A 7,241-nucleotide genomic window follows, 5' to 3' on the forward strand; every position below is an offset into this window, starting at 1 on the left:
TCCTCATCGACTTCACCCAGCCCGTGACATCAGCATACGACAGGCCAAGGGTTGCTGCAAACTCCGTCCATGTCCTATGTTTCAGTGCGGGATCCTTGTATCCATCTTGCCTCTTGTCGAAAAGAAAGGGATTTCTCTTCAGAAAATCCAAGACCTGCTCCTTTTGATTCTCGGTGAGCCTATGCTGCTTGAGGGACTTGCCCTTCTTGTCAGTCTGGGTGGGGGTGGACTCGATCCCCGGGGTGTGCTCTGCAGCATCTCCAGGAGTCGACGGCACATCATCAGGAACAACTGCGGAATCAGGACTCGACATCTTGTTGTTGCAGGGTCGACAGTGAAAAACCCTAGCAGCAGCCAAAGATTTGAATGAAATGCGCGCAAAGATATCGTGTGATGGTCTGGTTTATATACTGTGCGCACACCAACTGTACAAGTTGAGACAAGATGCAGTAACCCACACCAACTAGTTGCCACAACCTCTGTCAACGTAAATCAACTTAAATCGTAGTTATCGCGTCCAAAAAACACACACTGCGTGCGTGCGAGCGAGGTTTGGCTTGCGAGTCGAGCAATGCCACGCGGTGGAGAAAAAGGTTGCCTCAACTCAGCGCATCTTGTGTAAACGCGCATGTCAACTGGCGCCAACGTCGAAGTTGGCGGCCAACTCCATAGGATACTGGGTGGGAGGTGATATCTATTTCAGCTACGGCAACTTGAAGCGCATCTTGATCGGGAAAACCAGATAGGCTAGATCTAAAAATAAAGGGTCGACAACTGCCACCAACTCACAATATCCTTCCTCATCTAGCTCGGCAACGCTAGCACAACTAGTTGCTGGGAGTTGAGATGCCTAGTGTAAATTAGTCAGCTCGCTCATTTCCCTTAACACCTGCATGTCCCGGGCAGTATGACCATGTGAGTTTTTTAATCTGAAAGATGCGCATTGCCTTATGCCACTCTGGGCTTCCCATTCCGTTTTCAATTTTCTGTATGAGGTTCATTGAGTCGGTTAGAATCATGGCATGTTGGTTTCCGGGTGTATGGATGGACGATAGCCACTGGGGGGCATGTGTCACAGCTTCAACTTCCATTGTTAGGCTGGAGGTTGTGACTTTGTAGGCAGCATTCTCTTCCCTAATTGTTTTTCCATTTTGTTTCGCAGTGAATCCCCAACCGGATTGGTCTTTGGTGACTGAGCCATCTGTGTATATGATGATGTCCTCTTCTTTACTGTTTTCTTCTATGAGTAGCCTCACTTCCGCATCAGTTTTGCCCTCTGGCCATTCCCGACAATGTCTTCCTAGAGTGGGTGAAATGGCTGTGTTGAATAGATGGTTGAGGTTTTCGGGGTTTTTCTCCCATTCTTTTGTTTCTTTCAGGTCTTGTAGTCGGCATACTAGCTGGATTGTCTTCTGCTTGTCCCATCCATAATCTTCCTTGTCCTAGACAGCTGCCTTTTGGTTCTTTGACTGCGTCATGCAGTGGGTTTTGAGGGTTTTCTAATGCTTTGAAGTAGGTCTTAACCTGTTCTAACTTGTTTCTGGCCTGCACTGAAGGAAGTTCAAGCAGGTATCGCATGGTTTCTGTGGGCATGTCTTTTGTTGTTCCAAGGATCAGCCTCATAGCTTATTTTGAATTCTTTCTAATTTTAGAAAGTTGCTTTGAAATGGTGTTGTTAGCCCAAGTCCGTAGTCGATCACACTGAGGACGAGTGATTGGTATAGCAGGAAGAGGTGGCGTTGTTCAATACCTTTGGTTGCTACTGCTTTTAAGACTGAAAGTCCCTTTTTGCATTTGAGAACAGTATTTTCCGTATGTTTTCTGAAGGTCAGCACCCCGTCGAAGTGTATTCCTAGGTAGCGTAGGCATTCAGTTTTCTCGATCTGAATCCCGTCGAACGACACAGGTGGTGGTGATTTGCTCGCGGTTCTGTTGTTGAGGGTGCACAGCAACGTTTGGGCTGTCGCTGGATTGATGGAAGATCCTGTGTCTTTGCACCATTGAACAGTATTGTTTAGTTGTTTCTGGACGGCTTTAGTTCTTTCCTGAGCATCTTTCGAAGTTTTGAAGACCAGGCCATCATCCGCAAGAGTAAGCACCCGAGCTATTCCATTGTTGTTTAAGTCTGCAAGGCCCTTCGTGTAGACATTGTAGAAGACAGGAGAGAGCGGAGACCCTTGTGGCAGTCACATGGATAGTTTAGAAGGTGCAGGCATCCAATCTCCGAGGCGTAAGACGACGGTTCTTTTCTGAAGCGCTGCTGCTATCCATCTTGTCAGTATCAAACTTACTCCATACCTTAGTAGCAGCTCCATGAGGTGCGCAAACTGGACTTTATTGTAGGCATCTTCAAGGTCGATTGCTACTGCTGGTGTTTCTTCTTTTCTTTGAAATCCTTCATACACCTCATATGCAAAAGCAGCTGCATTTTCCCATGTGGACTTGCCTGTTCTGTAACCACCTTGATTTGAAGGGAGAATGTGCCTGTGTTCAAGATCCCTTGCAAGTTTCCTGGCTATCATGTGCTCCATGAGCTTTCCAGCAATGTTTTGCATGGTTCGGATCCGGTAGCCACTTACCTGACGATGGTCCTTTCCTGGTTTTGGTATGGGTTTTAAGAAGCTGTGTGTCCAGTCCTCTGGCACATGTCCATTGTGGAAACTGTTTTGATATATATTGAAAAGTTTGCTTCTGTCTTCTTCCGATAGCTCCTTGATGTCCGAGTAGCGAACTTTGTCTGGGCCAGGAGCCGATTCTTTCTTGCATTTAGCTATTGCTTCGTTTAGATCATCTATTGTCAAGTCATCTTCAGGTCCAGTCTGCATAAGGGTTTGGTTTAACTCCTCAACATATTTCTTTTTCTCATCTAAGTTTCTTTGATCGCTCTGTTGTATGAAACGTTTGACCAGGGCGGATCCTTTTTCTTCGTTTGTCTTAAGCTTGGTTCCGTCAGTGTCTAACGTGTCTGGGGTGGTTGTTGTGCACGTTTTCCCTTCCATGCGACGATAAAATTGCCAGAACTCTGTCAATGTTGTGTCATAACTGAGTGCCTCGCAAAACTGTTTCCACTTGTCATTTTTGGCCTCTTGAGCAATGACTTCAAACTGTTTAGTTTTTTCTTTCATTTTTGTTTCAATATCTTTGTCCGGAGATGGTTTTGTTCTTTCTTTTTGCCAAACTTTGACAGCTGCATGTTTTTCTATCCAGGCTCTCTCTGTGTCAGTATTCCACCATGGGGGCTGAATAGTTTGCATCCTGTTCGGTGCCGTTCTTTTGTTTCTTCTGCGTCTTAATTTTTCGATGACAGTCGTCTCTTTGGTTTAATACTGAAATGGATTATGCAGTTTCATACAGGGTTTATCTGACAGTTTCTGTAGACTGAAAACTACCTGGAGGTGGTCACTGCCTTGGTGTGGAAGCGTCTCTGCATTCATTTCTGCTCTGAATTTTGGAGATGTTAGAGCGATGTCGATCACACTGTCACTGTCCCCTTGTCTTGTTCCATGGCGAGTTGGGGATATGGTTGTTAATGGGCTAAGAATTTCCCCTATCATTCCTTCAAGTGCGAGTCCTTGTGGGTTGGTGTTCCACTGGTCCCATAACTTCGATCTTGCATTAAGGTCTCCACAGATAATGACTGAGTCTCCAAATTCGTTCTCTATTTCCTCTGAAAAGGCTCAATCCTCTTTTGTTGTGCAGGTTCCTGGTTGAACATACGCATTGATGAGCACAATGCTTTTGTGAATTCCCTTAAGTTTTTTCAAGACGTACCCCCACTAGTTCACATGAGTTGCTACACCATTTCTCTTGATTTATGGTGGAAACTTGTTTTTTTTTAGGTTTTTGTTCAGTATGATTGCTACTCCTCTTCCTTCATTCCTTTGAAAGACAGTGAAATTCTCAAAGTGTATTGGTCTGTCTGCACTTGTCCTGGTCTCTTGGAGACATAAAATGTCAAAATCAAATGCCAATTTCTCAATTGTTGAGATTCTCATTCTCGCGCTGGAACAATTCCAACTGCCGATTCTAAAGAATTTCTTTGACAGCTGCTCTGCTTTTGTCATTCTGCTACCTAAGCACAATCTTTTCCCACCTCTTTTGCCACGCCTGTTTTGGGGTTTTGGGGATCTGAATTTATATCTCGTGCTATACAGCTGATCCCCGAGGTGCACGCGAGACAGGGTTTTGTTAGTATCCATAGAAGGGTGTTCTATGTGGTGAGAGAAAAAATTTGGTCGCCCTGACAGAGCCTCTTATCAGGGAAGGGCAATGGATGTCCATCTGTGTGGAATCCGTCAGCCTGGTGTCGCCCTAAGGCCAGACTGCATATAGTTAGTGACTGTTTAACCGAACAGCCATTCATCCCATTGGTACTGTATGAAAGCTGTGGGATTGGGGATTTTAGTCAGGTTGTCTCCCCTTAGCCAGTGGAAGGATGCATCTGGGTATTGTTGTTTTGCAGATTGTATTTTCCGGAAAACTACAGGTTCTTCTGTAATATTCCCCGAGCGAGCGATTTTTCCGTGCATTTGACGGACAATTTATCATTGAGCCCTCTCAATAATTTACTAATAATTCAAAGATTAAACAATAACGCGATTACAAATTATTAATCAAATTCACAGAAAAATCACTTATCTTTGTTCTGAAGCTTGTAAACTGTTACACTGACCAGTGTGATTTTAACACCTGGTAGACTTTTACACTGACTCACTGGGTGGTTTTAACATCCAGTTTTCAAATACACAGTTTCAAATCCTGCCCACACAGCCCTCACTTGTGATGTGTCTGCTAAACATTGCATAAGCACAACGGTCGTCTTCGCGTGGTTTCGCCCGGTGCTATACCAATTTTGGGCCCTCAACAATGTGGCACGTGGCATGGGTTTTCATATATATATATATATATATATATATATATATATATATATATATATATATATATATATATAAAAGAATACACTCCTAATTGTTTTGATAACCTTCGATTTTGTTCTTGTTTTCTTTATGACCCAATGTAACTTTCATCACCAGTTTCTTGCGGATGTGACTTTACATTTTAATTTTACAAATATAGCTATCTGTGGATAATTCACCACTTAGTAATACACAGTAATTCACTCATGTTAATATTGTTGCTGATATTTCATTCACTTAGCAATTGTATTTTTCACTTAGCAATTGTATTTTTTAAGATTTGTTGTAATCACGAATTTACTTGGGCATTTGTTTATATGTTTATTTAGTCTTTCATTCTTCCATCCCTGTCATTTTTCCTCTACTTCCATTATATCATTATAACCATCATCATAGCGATCAGCATACTTTTCAACAATATATCAATGGTCATCACTGGCATACATGAGGTGCCACTGCTGAATAGGGCCAAACATAACGTTGACGGAAACCTTTAACATTCCACACATTTTTGTCAAGTCTCTCCCCCCCCCCTCCCCCACCCTCTCTCTCTCCTCTGTCTGCTCCCCTTCCCTCTTTTTCACACACACACATCGTGGCGTGGGGGTAAACGTGGGGAAAGGGGTCACACCTTACCTTCACAAAGCTGGCGTTGATGTAATCTGAGGAATCTTCACCGACCACTTTTTCCAGCACCACACGAGTTCTGTCGTCTGAATCAGGAAACAATGCATCGTTGACTATCAGCTGATTGATTTCAGTATCATTGATTCTTGTACTGCACCTATCTTTGGTCAGAGACCAAGTTTTAAGCGCTTTACAAACACGGAGTCATTTGCACAACAGGTTACCTACCTGGGTAGAGCCCGACTGAAAGCCGCCTTTAGGCGCCCATCATTCGTTTCCTGTGTCATTCAGTCAGAATTCAATTAGCTTCATGTACAAATATGTATATTAGAGGCATTCCCATTCGTTCAAAGTTCCAGACTTTTCTTTTTTGTGAGGTCTCTTCACCTGAACATTCGTTGCTTAAAAAATGACTTATTTGTGCACCGGCTTCAAGTTCTTCAGGCCACAATCACATTCTGACTATGAACGTTCTGTCTAATAAGCTTGATGCCAAATTGTGAATAAATGTGGATCACACGAAAAGAAAACTACTGGTGTGTCGTTTGTAACGTCGCTCTCAAGTCTGAAATCAACGATATCGGAGGTCAGGTAAACTCTTCTCAGAAGGCAGATTCTAATTGTTCCAAGTGCTAGCAATGTCGAGGCTCTCTTCTATCAGAACTCTTTGATCTGCAAAGTCTGATCTCACTACAGGATAAGAAAATAAGTCAGTGTAACTATGCCAAGTGGACATGCGTAAATGCATATAGATTTTTTTTTTAGTGGACATGCGTAAATGCATAGGTTTTTTTTTTGATTTTTTTTTGAGACCTCGTCAATTTTGGAAACGGTTTTTGGTTGCAAGCTGTAGAGGAATGAACTACGCAGAACTGCATTTACTGAAATCATCTTTTAACCCACTCAAGAACACACAATGTGAAACGAACCACGATAAACAGAACATGACACAAACAATTACGCAACGCAAGATTTAGTCATGAAGACGGTGTGGATGCCTGGAACTGACAGCCAGCGGTAAATGATTTCTGCTGTGGAAACCACTCGGCAGTAAGTATACATGGTGTAAAATAAACATATACACTGGCCTTTTATTGTAGATCTCCACCTCACCTTCCCGCCCTCCATCCCTTTCACACAACCAGAGTGACCACAAAGGATTCCTACGTCTTAGTTCACTAAAATATATAAAGTCTATCAAAATAGAATATTCACAATTCAAATGAATGAAATATATTTTCTGAATCACAAACATGCCCCACTGAAAGGAAATGACGTCATGAACATGAAGCATACAAAAGGTTAAAACGTATGAGAACAATTCTAGATTACGAGGATATCGCATCACAAATATATTGTGTACGTGTTCGAACTCATCAAGTGCATCCATGTTCTGGACAAACCGGAGGACACGAGTGGAGCAGAACTGTCTGAAACAGGCAGGCAGTGTTCTGCCGTTTCTCCGTCACTATCCGGAACCTTTCACAACGTCTGTTAATATCAGTTGAAGACTAACCTTAACACTTTGAACATGCATGCATTCATGCGCGCTATATACTCACACATTCAAACACACGCGCCCCATCTCGGGCAGGGGTCAGTGTGAAATGCTTACATGGCAGAATGCTGGTGAAACGGTTCTTGTAGTGGTTCTCTTGTCTTTTTCCATTGGTCACAGGGTACTCTTTGACAGCAGGC

This window comes from Babylonia areolata, chromosome 31 (genome assembly GCF_041734735.1).
Source record: "Babylonia areolata isolate BAREFJ2019XMU chromosome 31, ASM4173473v1, whole genome shotgun sequence".
In the NCBI taxonomy this organism is placed as follows: Eukaryota; Metazoa; Mollusca; class Gastropoda; order Neogastropoda; family Buccinidae; genus Babylonia; species Babylonia areolata.